Raw genomic sequence first — 15,947 nt, 5'->3', positions numbered from 1 at the left:
ATTAATGCATTATGGAAACATAATGCTAGTATCAGGAATATTTATGTAAGCCTCAGCAGCTAGATGAATCATTGGGCTGGCTTAGGATATTTTTCATTTTCACTTTAAAGAAAGCTATATTGGGGCAGCTAGATGGTGCAGTGGATAGAGCACTGGCCCTGGATTCAGGAGAACCTGAGTTCAAATCCGGCCTCAGACACTTAACAGTTACTAGCTGTGTGACCCTGGGCAAGTCACTTAACCCCAACTGCCTCACTAAAAATAATTTTTAAAAAAAAGCTATATTGATTATGGGAGTCTGGTACAGTGGATGGAATGTTATACTTGGGAGTAAGAGACATAGGTTTGAAATTTCTGATGGTAGCTGTGACAATGAGCAAGTCACAACATAGGCAAACCTCAGTTTTCTAAATTTTAAAATGGAGATTAATTATGATTAATCATGATTCAGGGTTATTAAAGGGCTTCAGAGAAAAAGTACTCTGCAACTTCTAATCATCATTTTCTGATCATTTCCAAGGTGTAAATGAATTCCAAATGTTGACACAAGACTTTAGTTCTACTTAAAGAAAAACATTTAATTTTGGGACAAAGTGAAGAGGAAGCAGATAGTCTCAGCAATCCTTCCCAATTTTATCTGACAAATTAATGAGTTGCTCCTATAATCTTGTGATCAATCTGCCATTATTTGCTAGATAAATTTTAAAGGGGAACATATGCTTAGGATTCTCTAATTTAACTTTAATTTATCTTTAACAAATTATTCGGGGGCAATAGGTGGCACAGTGGATAAAGCACTGGCCCTGGATTCAGGAGGCTGAGTTCAAATCCAGCCTCAGACACTTGGCACTTACTAGCTGTGTGACCCTGGGCAAGTCACTTAACCCCCACTGCCCCCCACACATAAAAAAACAACAAATTATTCAACTTATTATCAAGAATGTCATTACTGACCATAATCGTTATTGGAAATGAGCTTCCTTGGGTCCTTAAATAGTACTTTCTACCTATAATAGTTTTAAAAATTGTTAGTCACCATCTTTACTCTTCTACAAGCTCTCAGAGCTCCCAAGCTAAGTTTTATCCCAGTATCCAGCAAGTACTTTGTACAGAGCAGATGCTTAATGTTTACAAAACTTAATCTCAAGAAAATATCTCTGGGTTAGACATTACAAAATCAAGATATGTGCAAATAGGTCAGCATAATGGGGTGGGATGTACTCTATTAACCAAAATTTAATGTTTAAATAAAGCCCAAAAGGTATATTGGGGATGGGTTCTAGCTTATCAAAATGTACTACTACTAACATTCTAAACATTGCAATACTTTACAAAAGTAGATGTGATACTTTAAGAATGAACAGAAAGAGGGGCAGCTAGGTGGCGCAGTGGATAGAGCACTGGCTCTGGATTCAGGAGGACCTGAGTTCAAATCCGACCTCAGACACTTAACACTAGCTGTGTGACCCTGGGCAAGTCACTTAACCCCAACTGCCACACCAAAAAAAAAAAAAAAAAGAATGAACAGAAAGGCAAGCAAAAGGCTGTTATTACATAGTAACAGTGCCTGGTATGTAGTAGGCACTTGATAGAATAAATCTGGAGACCAAAGAAGCAGCATAGCCTCAATCCAGAAGTGTTGTTCAAGTTTTATGTAAGACCTATTACTACGATGCTGGGCAAGTAACTTTAGTGTCTAGAAATGCAAGTGTGTATACAGCACAGGACTGAGTCCTGTATCAAGACACTAGGTGTGTGATGCAGAACAAGTCATATTGCCTCTCTATTCCTGTTTCCCTACCTATAAACTCTGGGGCTGGACCTGATCATTTCTAAGTTCCCTATCTATACTGAGAACATCCTTACACCAATGAAATAACCACTTTTTAATCAACTCAGCCCTCCTCAAATTACCATGACACTTGAATTAGCTTATTCATTTCTGTAAATCTTCAAACTGGAGCTCTTAAGAAACACACAAAAAAAAGCTGATTTGGAACAGATTTTTATTTGCTGATAACCCATTCTTCCCTACATGTAAGCAAGAGTTCACAATAAGCAAACGAAGTAATAGTTAACAAGAAATCTTGTGGGGAAAAAATGAAATGAAATTGAACATTCAGCATTTTTATTATACAACTTTTAACTCAACAGATATTTTAAAAGCCCAATAAATTAGAAAATGCTATCTCTTCTTCAGGGAAATGAGAATAGGGAAAGCTGACATGTACATGCACCTGGTTTTCATTGCAGAGCTCTATAACCATTTATTCCAGTATATCACTGAAAAATTTTCTAAGCATGTCCTAAAAAATAATTTTTAGCATTATTTCCTCCTTATACTATTAAAATAACAATTTATGGGGCAGCTAGGTGGTGCAGTGGATAGAGCACTGGCCCTGGAGTCAGGAGTACCCAAGTTCAGCATCTTGATGTTCTAAGGAAATACACAATATTTTTTAAAAAGAGGCAATTTATAACACCAACATAAAAAAAATCAATTAAATATGATGTGACACATCTAGGCTTAATATTAAAGACAGCTTACATGAACATGTATCTCATCAATGATAAATGCACTCATCTCTCTGGTTTAAATAGTAAAGGAAGTTTTTAAATACAACTAGATTTTGCTTCAATTACATGTTGTGAACCCAAACACCATTTTCTGATTGTTGGGCTCATATTTTTAATACCTAAATTCAGTAGCTATGATTTTTATTGAGGAATCCTAATTGCAGGTTGTAACCAAACCTGCTGTTACTTCATTATACATCACTAATTATATACTTGCTCTTTGTAGTTTTATTTTTCTCCCACCCTCACCTCCATTTAACATGTACACATCTACTTAAACTGAGCCAAGAAACAGGTTCCGTTGTAATAATAGAGCCCTAAGAAAGGCAGCAGGTTGTATAGTTAACTCCTTGTGGGCAAAATCCCTGCCCTAAAACTATGCAACCTACTACCTCTTCCTAGGAGCCCATTCATTCTTCTGCAGTTCTTCTATTTGGCAGCTGCACTGTGAACCAACCTGTCAAGCTTAGGCCATATTCATTAATACTTAGTTCCTGAAATTTAGACCAATTATTTTTTCCATTCATACTGTCCTTAAAACTACAAACATTTATACTTGTTAAATTTACATTAACTATTTAAACCAAATGTTCAAAAATGTTATAAAGCACAGTAGGCAATATTGTAAACATATTCGATAGCAGCTAATTAAGTAATCTAGTACAGAGAATATCCTCCATGATGTTTTCAAGGCTCTTAAAGGAAAAAAGTGCCTCAACATAACAATTTTTCTAGCTTATTTAATTTGTTGCTCCAAATTCTCCAGATAATTCTAACACTAAAACCGCATTGCATTCTTGGGTTTACTGACCCATGAATAAACTTTTAATAGTAATTTATACTAAGGTATCTAGGTGACCACAGTTTGAAAACCCAATTCATTTCTAAATTAAAAAAAAAAATCATTTGAAGGGCAAAATCACAGAAATTTAATCAAATAGTGCTAAGATTTTATAAAGTCTTCTTTGGAAAATAAGACACACACAAGAAGGTGCTGTTTTCTTCCCTTTGACCTTTATAGACCTGGATTAGGAAACAATACTCAATTCAAATCTGTAGCAATGTGATTGAAATTCTGGGCTTTCCTCCTAGAACAATAGCAAATGTTCTTGGTTGTCCTAGCACATGAAGGTTTGGGGAATATTGCAGAAAGGGCAATATTTACAATTTCTGTGTGCTACCAAATAGTACAGTACAGTCAAATGAAAGAGCAAGATGTATTTCTGCCTGGAGGGGCCACAGCCATCAGAAGATTTGGTACCTCCTCTCTGATTAAAAGCTTCATGTCTCCTTTAGAAGTTGAAGGGTTAGTTTGTTCTCGAGTCAAAACAGCACTAGCATCCATTTATTTTTCAAGAGATTAGAAACACGGAGCTTATGTTGGGCTTGGTCAGAAGATACAGGTCAGAGGAATGACAGCAAGTATCTATACTTTTAGACTTGGAAGACAGTTGCAATTGGGCTCCTCTTGGCCTTCAGTTCTTGGGTTTCATAAAGTTCACAAAAACAAACATCCAACAAGCATCAAATAATCAAATTTCATAAAGTTATTTACACCAAAGCTCTTAAAGATTAGATGGGCAGACAAGACGATAACTTGTCTACAAATCTGTAACACACACACACACACACACACACACACACACACACACACACACACACACTGACTAAAGCCCTTAAAAATGCAATATTATTCTGGAACACTACTGTCAATACAAGAAAATGCAGTGGCAATAAGTTTTTACATTACCAAGACCACCAGAGCATTACAAAATAGACATTTTATGAGTCCAAATATGAACTGGTAATGGAATCTGTGCAAAGAATCAATGAGGCCTCCTGTATTAAGAGTATGCACAGATAAACGGATAAACTTGCCTGTTGAAGGAATCAAACTTTGTGGTTATACCTCAATCAGGTTTTTAAAAATAGAAGTGGAACAAAAGAGAAACCCAAGTGAAATATATTAGGCTCAAAATACTTAGCTCTATAGTAAATAAGGAACAGTATAATAGTTGCTTTGCTAGTAATACAAATAACATGACAACACCACAGGAGAGCAATCATAATGGATAAATATCTATGCAACCCATTCAGTACCATAATAGCTTGTCAACTCTATTACCTAAAGTCAATCTTCAAAAAGATTGAATACCCCAAAGAGTTAGAAAACATGTAAAAGGAACTGATACAGTACTTGTATAAAAATCAATTTTCAGAGCTAGAAGGGATCTTAGAGGAATAGCCTAAGTCTAATTCCATTTTCCTGATGAAAATGAAATGTACCTACTCAGGAGAACTGGGTTGAAAAACCAGTCTCCCTCACAACCTTGTTAGCGATCTTTCCATTATATCAAACAACAATGAATTTAAGAGTTTAAGAAATGAATACAAAGGATATAAAGTTTCAAACTAAGAATTTCAAGCTACAAATGACCATATGAAAATATGGTCTAACTCACTAACAAGAGAAATACAAGGTAAAACAGGTTTCAAACAACTCACACCCAGCAAACTGCCAGAGGGGGGACAAGCATACTAATACTTAGAAACAAAGTATATTTCAATTTGGAATTATGCAAGAAAAATGATCACAATATCCTCATCCCTTAAATCAGTGATCTCAGAACTTACTGGGACATTCACCAAGGAAATCAGAGGAAAAACAGTCCATATATTCCAGAATATCCAAAATGGTGGCTCTATTAGTAAAAAAATGCAAACTCAATGAGTTTGGATCAAATATTCAAGAAAACTATGGCATATATATGGCTTGTAACAGATTATCATTTAAATATTTTATGTAATATTTTTGTACCTTATGAAATCATGCACAAGGAATTCAGAGAACCATGGGAAGGTCTCTACAAATTGACACAGGTGAAAATTTAAAAAAAAATCAAGAGAATATACACAACTGAAAACTTAAATGAGAAGTACATAAAAACAATAGCTAATATTACACAAAACTTTTTCACAAGACACTTAAACGACAGGAAATTGACTCTTCATTAATTAAAAAACTAATAAAGATTCCAAGAATAATGAAACATCTTTCTTCATGGGAGGAGTGGGAATTAATTAAGGCTGATTATAGTATACATCATTAGATAAATATTGAATACTTTTGTTTATTTGGTTTTTCTTTGCTATGAGCAAGGGTCCAATGGAGGGGGGAGGGGAAGGTTTGAAATGACTAAATGTAAAAACAAGGCATCAGTAAAATATATTGAAAGAGCAAGATTATTTAAATGCGGTAAAATCTCAACAGGGAAAAACAATCTTGTCCTTAAAGATCTTCAACAAACAATAAAACAAAACTCTCTAGAGGTACCTGTGAATTATTGTTTGGGTTCAGCTACACTGAAGTTCACTGCAGAGTTTAATGCTATTTCCTTTAGAAATTACTGAATCCAAATCACATTGTATTTGCTAGACATTCTTACCAAACAGGTTTTTAAAAACTGATTAAGAATACAAATGCACTACTTTTTGGCTGTTTTTGTTTCTTTTTTGAGGTTTTTCCCTTGTGTTCTGATTCTTCTTTCACAATAGGACTAATGCAGAAATGTTTAATGTGATTGTACATATATAACATATCAGATTACTTTCTGTCTTGGGGAGGAGGGAGGGAGAGAAATTTGGAACTAAAAATCTTATGAAGACAAATGTTGAAAACTATTTTTACATATAACTGGGAAGTAATAAAATATTTCTATGATAAAAAGAATTATTAGTTTCTCTTATGAAAACAAATAATGTGAAAAAATTTCAAGAAACCAGGAAAATTTTGTCAGTTCATTCTGCTGAAAAGCTTAGATTCAGGATTCAACTGCTACTGCATTTGGTGGGATTACAAAGGAAACAGCATCTAGGATGTGCAGTGAAGCAAATACTTTCAAATGCTGATGAATATAAAATATCTTCAAGTGCATGTCCTGGTTGCAGACTGAGACTGTAACACTAACATCCCTCTTTGCAACTGTGATGGCCTATCATCTTATGCCTTTAATTCTTTTCTTTAGTCTGATTCAAGCTTCTTAGTTTTCTGAAATATGCCCAGGTTGTTATATTTAGAAGAAAAACTGAATGGGTTGCATGTTTATTTAAATCCTGGCAAACCTTTAGATTTGAAAAGATTATGAGGCAAATGCAGTACACTGCTGATAATCAGAAAGGATACTGATTTAGTTTTATGTGGAAAGTCTTACAGATGAGTACATTTTTTCTAGTTTCTCTATGTTCTTGACACTATGGAAGAACACCAAGTTCAAAATGATGTAACTTTGCTACGAGTTTGTCTATTTTTATCTGTTCAAGATTTTGTTGCTTCTCAAACTAGAAAAAACTAAGATGGTAGTTTCCTTAAGTTTAGCAGCTTGTATACACAATTTTAACAAAGTTTTATATTTAAGAGTACATTCAGAGGGCAGCTAGGTGGAACAGTGGATAAAGCACTGGCCCTGGATTCAGGAGGATCTAAGTTCAAATCTGGTCTCAGACACTTGACACTCGCTAGCTGTCTGACCTTGGGCAAGTCACTTAACTCTCATTGCCCCACAAAAAACAAAAACAAGAGTACATTCAAGGATATACAACTTTGAAAATTTACACTAAAACTTAAAATACACAATTTTATGAGCAAATCAAGTTATACATAATGTCCTTTTAATGCTTGTTGAATTACTTCTGCAAATAGAAAAACATCGTGTATTTTGATTCTCCTTGGCTTTTGGAGAGAGGAGGGAAGAGGTGAGGAAGAATAAGTACAGAAATATTTATCTTCACTAGTTATAGAATGTGACTATTTTACATCTTTAGGTGCTCTCTTGCTTGCATGTACAACTTTTCAAAATACAAATTATGCCACCAATCAGATATTCTCCCAAATCTAAAAAAAAATTCTTCCAGTTTCAAAATGATTTACTGTTCACTATGTAGATCTGTGTTACCTTCACAGAATCAGTCTCACAGCTGAGACCTTAGGAGCCATTTAATGACTCCAAACAAACTGTACTTGGACATGGAAAGAGATCACCTAGTCTTACTTCGAAGAACTCCATGTACTATCTCTGAATCACTGTTAGAATGGTTTTTTTTAAATCTCAAGCCTAAATTTGCTTCTTTTCAATTTCCGCCTACTGTTCCTACTTCTGCTCACTAAAACTAAAGAGAAGAAGTCTAGTCCCCCTTTCAAGTGACAGCTCCTCAAATATGTAGAAGAAAACTATCATTTTCCTCCAGTCCTTCTGGGAGACTAAACTGATTCTAATACAGCATCAACTCACCATTCTGTGTGACCTCTTCTGGAGGCTTTCCAGTTTATCAATGTCCTTTCTAAAATGTGGTGTCCATGACTGAACCCAATATGCCCCATCAGGTGAATAGAGCCTTCTATGTAGCAAGTGAAAAGTATACTTTTGACATTGATTGCACCTGTAAAATTATCATTTTAAGAAATTTCTCTGTAAATCTGAAAATACAAGAATAGGATTATGAATGGAAATATTCCCAACTTTGAAAAATTGAGCAGGTACAAACCACAGCAAAAAACAGTAGAACGTCTACTCCTCAGGGAAGGCAATAGATTGTATAGTTATCTCCTGAACAGGGTAAAATCACTACCCCACAACTATACAATCTACTACCTCACTCTGATAGAGCAATCTTAAGCAATGGCGATCAAAATCTTTCAGAATGATGACATATAAAACCATTTATCTTAATACAGATACTTATAATTTCATACATTAAAAATGTTTTTGATATAACACAATATAAAAAATGCTTTCTGCTTAATCTAGAGGTCCAAATGTACAGAGGGTTACAAGTATGAAGAGAAAGGAGTACAAAACCAAAAAGTCATTCACTGTTCTTAAACATGGTAACTTGGGTATGTGAACCTTATCTAAATCTTAAGTTAATAATTACAGTGAAAATAATACTGTTCTCAAAGTCAACAGATATAAGGAACTATGTCAGATAGTTTTTCTACCCAAGCAGGTAGAACTTAATTATGTCCAGTAATTGCTTTATGTTTATTTCTTTGTAACTCATCCAAATCTGTTTATGCCTTTAGAGGCATAATAATATGAGATATACTTAGGAAAAAAAATACATACCCATCAATTTTTAAGACAGAAATGTGGCAAAATAGATTTTCCCCTTAACCTAGCTGCCAACAAAACTTAGCTTTTTTTAAAAATGTGAAAATTACTGCTGTACATTCAAATATAATTTATATAATGTACATTATGATGAGTTATGACCAAACTATTCTATGCCACTTAGTCATTAATTTTGAATAAAAACAATATTCCTGAAGATTTCCTCCCACTTTAGGAAAGACAGTAGATTGTATAGTTATCTCCCAGTGGTGGGTGTGACCCTAAAACTATACAACCTACTACCTCATCCCACAGTGAAGATTGATTTAGTCGTAGATGTTGAGAAAGAATCTCAGTTCAGGCCAGTCAAGAAATCAAGGAAATCAAGCAAAATAATGGTGTTTCTCTTCTGCTGATGTGGTGCTGTCGTTATCCTGTATGTGATTTTAAACTGTGTTAATGAACAAGTTAAATAAATTTAAGAAATTAACTTAAAATGTAAAATTGCAGAGTGTTGGTGAATAAAGAAACCGCCAAACTTATATATACCAAAACAAGAATTCCAATTTTTTCCATGCTTTAAAACCTTTTATATCTTAATACCAAATTAAATTTTAACAAATCATTCTTAACACTGTTAGAACTTGGCATAGGGGCAGAGCCAAGATGATGGAATAGAGGCAGAAACTCACTTGCACTCCCCAAATTTCCCTCCAAACAACTTTAATGTCTCAAATCAAATTCTGGAACAGCAAAACCAAACAAAAACAAAAGGTCAAAATGAAACAATTCTCCAGAAGAAGACAACTTAGAAAGTTCAAAGGAAAGGTCCATCTCACTGGGCTGGTGACTAGGCCTGGAGCACAGCTTCAGAGGTGGCTGTCAGTGACAGCAGCAGCTTCAGGAGCTCTCAGCTCACAAATAGGATTGGATACCTGACCAGAAAGAGAGATTACAGGATGGTGCTGGGTTCAGGACCTTCTTGCACTGGCCATATGTGGTTCCAGGGTGAAGAGGAGCACTTACACTTGATAGCAGGGGAGAGCAAGGGCTGTGGTCATAGTTCCAAGGTGGAGAAGAGTGCTTGCGGTTGCCCAAAAGCCCTCATCTCAGTTCCAAGGCAGAAAGGAGCACTAGTGCTTGAGGTTGTAGGAGAACAGGGTAACTGTTTCAGGAATAGTTTCAGGACCAAGAGGAGCACTAACACCTGCAGCTGCTACAGGGGAACAAGCTATCTTTCTGCTTAGAGACCAGGAGAACAGTGACCACACCTCTCCTTAGGTACTTGGAAGCACTGAAAACTTTTAGACCCCTAGATCTAACTCTGAAAATAGCCACATGAAAAATTTGGGGGCAGTACCCCCTACACACTGGGAACACAGCTCAACTTTTACATAAAAGTAAAAGTCAAGAAATAAGCTGGAAAAATGAGCAAACAACAAAAAAGGAACCTCACTATAAAAAATTACCACTATTACAGGGAAGATCAAGCTACTAACTTAGAAGACGACAATGGATAAACAAAGCAGCAAAGAAAAAAAAAAACGTGAATTGACACAAGCCCAGCAAGAATTCCTGGAAGAGCTCAAAAAGGATTTAAAAAATCAAGTAAGAGGAGACAGCTAGGTGGCGCAGTGGATAAAGCACCAGACCTGAATTCAGGAGGACTGAACTCAGACACTTGATACATACTAGCTGTGTTACTCTGGGCAAGTCACTTAACCACCATTCCCCGGGGGAGGGGGATGCAGAATAGGCCAAATAGTAAAATAGGCACAAAAATCCACATTAAGAACTACTTAAAAAGCATTAATTGGACAAAAGGAACGAGGTACAAAAATTCACTGAAGAAAATAATTTCTTAACAACTAGAAGGAGGGAGGGGTGTGTGTGCAGCCAGGTAGCACAGTAGATAGATAGTGTCAGGAGGACCCAAATTCATATCTGGCCTTAGACACTTAACACTTACTAGCTGTGTGACCCTGGGCAAGTCACTTAACCCTGACTGCCACCTCCCAATAGAATTGGGTAACTTGAAGCTAATGTCTTCATGAAACAAAATCAAAAGAATGGAAAAAAAAAGATCTCAATGGAAAAACTAAAAATAGATTGAGGAGAAATAATTTAAGAATTGGAAGAAAGAGCCTAAACATATTTCAAGAAATTATCAAGGAAAACTGCCCCAATATCTTAGAACCAGGGAGTAAAATAGAAAGTGAAAGAATCTCCCAATCACTTCCTGAGATACCAAAATGAAAATTCACAGGAATATTATAGCTTCCTGGGTCAAGGAAAAAATATTGCAAGCAGCCAGAAAGAAATTATTTAAATATCTAAAAGCCACAGTCAGGGTCACACAAGATTTATCAGCTTTCACTTTATTTTTTTTTTTAAACTTTTAAATTTTTTTGTGGGGCAATGGGGGTTAAGTGACTTGCCCAGGGTCAGACAGCTAGTAAGTGTCAAGTGTCGGAGGCTGGATTTGAACTCAGGTACTCGTGAATCTAGGGCCAGTGCTTTATCTACTGCCACCTAGCTGCCCTGCAGCTTTCACTTTAAAAGAATCTGAAGGCTTAGTGATATTCCTGCAGGCAAAGGAGCTAGGATTACAATCAAGATAACCTTTCCAGCAAATCCTTCAGGGGGAAAAAATGGATATTTAATGACTTTGAGGCCTTTCAAGAATTCCTAATGAAAAGACCAGAGCTGAATAGGAAATCTGACTTTCAAATACAAGACTCAAGAGAAAAATAAAAAGAGAATGAGAAAAGAGAAATCATAAGAGATTCAATAAAGTTAAAACTGTTTATATTGCTAGATGGGCAGATGATACTTGTAATTGCTAAGAAATTTATGATTAATAGAGTAGTTAGAAGGTATATACATAGAAAGAGAGCAAAGGTGTGAGTTGACTATGACAGGGATGATTTCAAAAAAATAAATTTAAGGAATAAGAGGTGCTGGGAGAAGAATGAAGGGTGAGGAAGAATGGAGGAAATTATCTTACATAAAAGAGGTGAGAAAGGAAAAGCTTTTACAGTGGAGAGGAAATGGGAAAGTAACAGACAATGCTAGAACCTGGCACAATCCCCAAATTTGTACCTGGACTGACCCTAAAAATTACCTTGAAAAAAGCATTTAAAAAACAAAATCCTATCAAATCCGGCCTCAGACACTTAACACTTACTAGCTGTGTGACCCTGGGCAAGTCACTTAACCCCAATTGCCTCACTAAAAAAAAAAAAAATTTTTTTAAATCCTATTTATTCATTCTGAGGAATATATAGAGAAAATGAAAAGGCAAGGACCATCTACCCAGCTTGGTCAGCTGAATTAGTATCATATCAATACCTCATTGTAGCAAGAAAAAAGTCATAAATTGGCAATTAAAGACAAGGGTCTGATCCTAGACACTTCCTTCCTTTTTAAATAAATAAAAACGTCTGTATTTTATTTGCAATAAATGCTAAGTGTACAATAACAGAATTCAGTACTATAATCAATGTTGATCTGATACAAATTTCATGCATTACTATGTCCAATTATATACACACAAATTGGTTGTAAAAGAGTCCACTGTTGTTAAGAATAATTTATTATTAAATAAAGACTTCAGGTATTAAGGAAAGTTTAAATGAACTTTGGTCCCTAGCACTGAAAATTAGAATACAACTTATTAATCTATAAGCAGCCAAAATAAAGGCAGGACCATCATTAGCTTAAATAAAATGATTAACCTTGATAAATGATGTACAAATACTAAAACCCTAATTCACTAATTTACAACTTATCCCTAATGATAAAGAAGACTCAACTCCGTACCTGAGCAGATAACCGAGAAGCTTGCAGTAATTTGGCATGATAAAAAAATTTATAACATTCATGTGCAGATATTTTATTTCAAGTCTGCCTACTAATACAAACTTAGCAATATTTTATTTTTCATAATATAGTGAATAACAAAGTATGATTTACTTCAATTCTAAACCAATTTTCTAGAGTAACTAGGAATTCAAATGACCTTAAAGAACTATATAGGGGGCAGCTAGGTGGCGCAGTGGATAGAGCACCAGCCCTGGAGTCAGGAGTACCTGAGTTCAAATCCGACCTCAGAACACTGACACTTACTAGCTGTGTGACCCTGGGCAAGTCACTTAACCCCAATTGCCTCATAAAAAAAAAAAAAAAAAAGAACAACTATATAAATATAGTGAAGTTGAGTAACCAAGATTTTAATTTCAATGGGTTTTATTATCAAACTATAAAAGCGCCATAGAGGGATGGACCATAAGATCATAATTATAAATCTGGAAAGAACCTTGAAGGCCAACTATTTAAAACCATTAGCTTATCTAAAAGTCTCAACACATCCTATCTTAGTTTTGCAACTTTCTTAGTCACACAGTGCAAACTTATCGTTAATAGTTCAGTGGATTCAGCATCTAATTGTATTCCATCCTGTGGTAAACATGACCCTTTCAAACATTGTAATGTAGAAAAATTATACAGCAGAGTATTGGGTGTCTTGAATTAAGGCATCATTTTCTTCCATATTTCCCCCTTGTGCTTAGAAATTAAACTTTCACCAAAATGATATTTAACAAATAATTACTGAACCAAGAATTATATTATCAAGTGTAGTTTACATACTTATCATATTATACTGAACCATGTATGCATTATCACTGTGTAACGAAAAGCAGACTGCAATAGCAGAAAAAACACTGACTTTTGTAAAGTCAATTGGTTGAATTCAGTTCTGGCTCTCACTAGCTATGTGACCCAGAATAAGTCACAATCTTGGCAAGCCTTAGCATCATCTGAAAAATGAGCATATTAACATTATGTGCTTCATAGTTTTGTGCAAGGACTAGGCAAACTATAAAAGAGTGCATGTGCACACACACACTTCTGCGCAATTCCCAAAAAGTATGTTAGAAGTTACATAATGTGTAAGGGATTGTGTATACCTGTTATTTTTGTCATATAAGCACTGTTACAAAAAGTAACATCAATCCCATAGCCACGGCTTTCATATTTCCCTATAAATCTCAAATATGTGAAGAATATGGTAAAAGGGCCATGAACAATCAGACCCATTCCATTCATATAACCCAGCATGCAGCAGTTGTCACCATCTATTAGGATTTTCACAGTTAAAATTTCTATGACTCTCTCTCTGACCTTAATCTTCTCCATGACCCTTAGTGTCTTGATCCATTTTTAGGGGTTCTGCTTTTATTCTAAAATTTAAAGATGTTTACCATATTCTTAATCATAGTTTCCCGCTAAAAGCTACATTAAAAAATAAGATATAACAATCTTACTTGCTTCTGCTGATGACTTAATAATCAGAAATCCTGTTTCCAACATCATAATAGGCTGCTGTGGAAATAACAGAGGATTAAGTTTTGAGGCAAGAAAACAAAGCTGTGTTAAGAGTTTAAGGAATAAAAAACTTTTTAACCATGCTTTACTTTAGGAACTGCCTTAAGCTAAAAAACAACAAAGACTTTTAAAAAAAATTAATATGTATGACATTCTTTGGAAAAGTTCTACTACAAATTAAATTACTAGTAGAATAGAGAACTTATTCAACTTTTTCCAAATCTAATTTAAAAATCGGGGTATAGAACCAAAAACGTCTTATGCAAGCTAGAGGACCACAGGTTTTTATAAAGGCAAAAACATAACAAAGATATGATTTCTCAACTTTTGTAAAACATGGTTCGTTGGTGGTTGTGTATTAAAACTTTTCTGCTTTGAAGAGTGATCATTTGTATTCCAATTACAAAATTCTAATCAACATTCTGCCAATTCTATCCCTCACCCTAAAATTGATCCTTAGAAGAATGGAAATTGAAGAATTCATTTCATCCTATTTCCTAATATGAAAACAGATGCAATCCTTGATGAATCAAGGATTCAGGAAGCACCAACTGGCAGGAAGAACACCTAATTTAAGAGTAAAAAATACTTGGTTCGAATCCTGGCTCGAAAACTAGGTTATCGTGAGCATGTCAGCTCACTTCTTTGGGCCTGACTAGATAGTCTCAAGGTTCCCTTTCAGCTCCAAGTCTGTGAACCTAGTATTTTAAATTATAATTAATGGATACTTATATGGATGGCCAGTCTAATAGAAAGAGCATCAGAGAGATATCTGAGTTATTCCTGATTCTACTATCTTCTTCTACTTAGGAAAATAGGTTAGACTAAGCCTTCTTTATAAACTGTCTAGAAGCATCACCCTTGAGCCACTCAATGTTGGAGGAGGGTGAGAGGGGGGATGAAATAACAAACATAAGTAAAAATTAACCCAAATTTTACCTTTCTACTCCCATTCAAAACATTCCATCTTTAGACAAGAACATTATATTTTGATTTATTTTAAAAAATAAACTTTCAAGACATGTCCTGGATCCCAGATATTCAGACTGCCTGCATGCAAAACAGGATAAAAGGAAAACATTTAGAATGATGACCCTCAATAACAAAGCAATCTTGAATAATCAAAAGAATGATGTTCAGAACAGGCTAAGGACAAAAGATTAGTACATTAGTAATGTTTCCAACAATTTAAAAATTATGGGGTTAACCAGGAAACACCACTCCCTGAGCATTCAAGGTTTTACTGTACTATTTAAAAATTCTTAGTGGAAAGGAAAGAGGTCAGGGAAGGTCTGCCAACTAACTTCATTTGGATTTAATGACATTGTTTATGAATGCATGTCAAAATTATACTGAAGATATAAAATTTATGTTTTATTACTCATTTATTATTCTTCATAAAATTTATAAAAATATCAGCTTGGAAAGAGTTCCTAAATTATAGGCTATGTATAACTGGCTCTACATAGGCAATCTGGTCAGTTGTAGGAACTCTATTTCTGCACCTGTATTTCTAGTATTAAAAGTATACCTAATCCGGGGCAGCTAGGTGGCGCAGTGGATAGAGCACCGGCCCTGGAGTCAGGAGTAGCTGAGTTCAAATCCGGCCTCAGACACTTACTAGCTGCGTGACCCTGGGCAAGTCACTTAACCCCAACTGCCTCACTAAAAAAAAAAAAAAAAAAAAAGAAGAAGAAAAGTATACCTAATCCATATTAACGAGTCCATAAACATTTACAAATTACCTCATGAGCATTCAAAAATGTATGCAGAAGGCAGAAAATTTTGTAAATAATTCATCAAAGTACAGGGTTAGATGATCATAGAGACTTAAAGTTTTTAACCATACCTGACAGAGACACTAAGTCTCACATA

The sequence above is a fragment of the Dromiciops gliroides genome, chromosome 1, assembly GCF_019393635.1.
Source record: "Dromiciops gliroides isolate mDroGli1 chromosome 1, mDroGli1.pri, whole genome shotgun sequence".
In the NCBI taxonomy this organism is placed as follows: domain Eukaryota; kingdom Metazoa; phylum Chordata; class Mammalia; order Microbiotheria; family Microbiotheriidae; genus Dromiciops; species Dromiciops gliroides.
Note: the sequence above shows the minus strand (reverse complement) of the source record.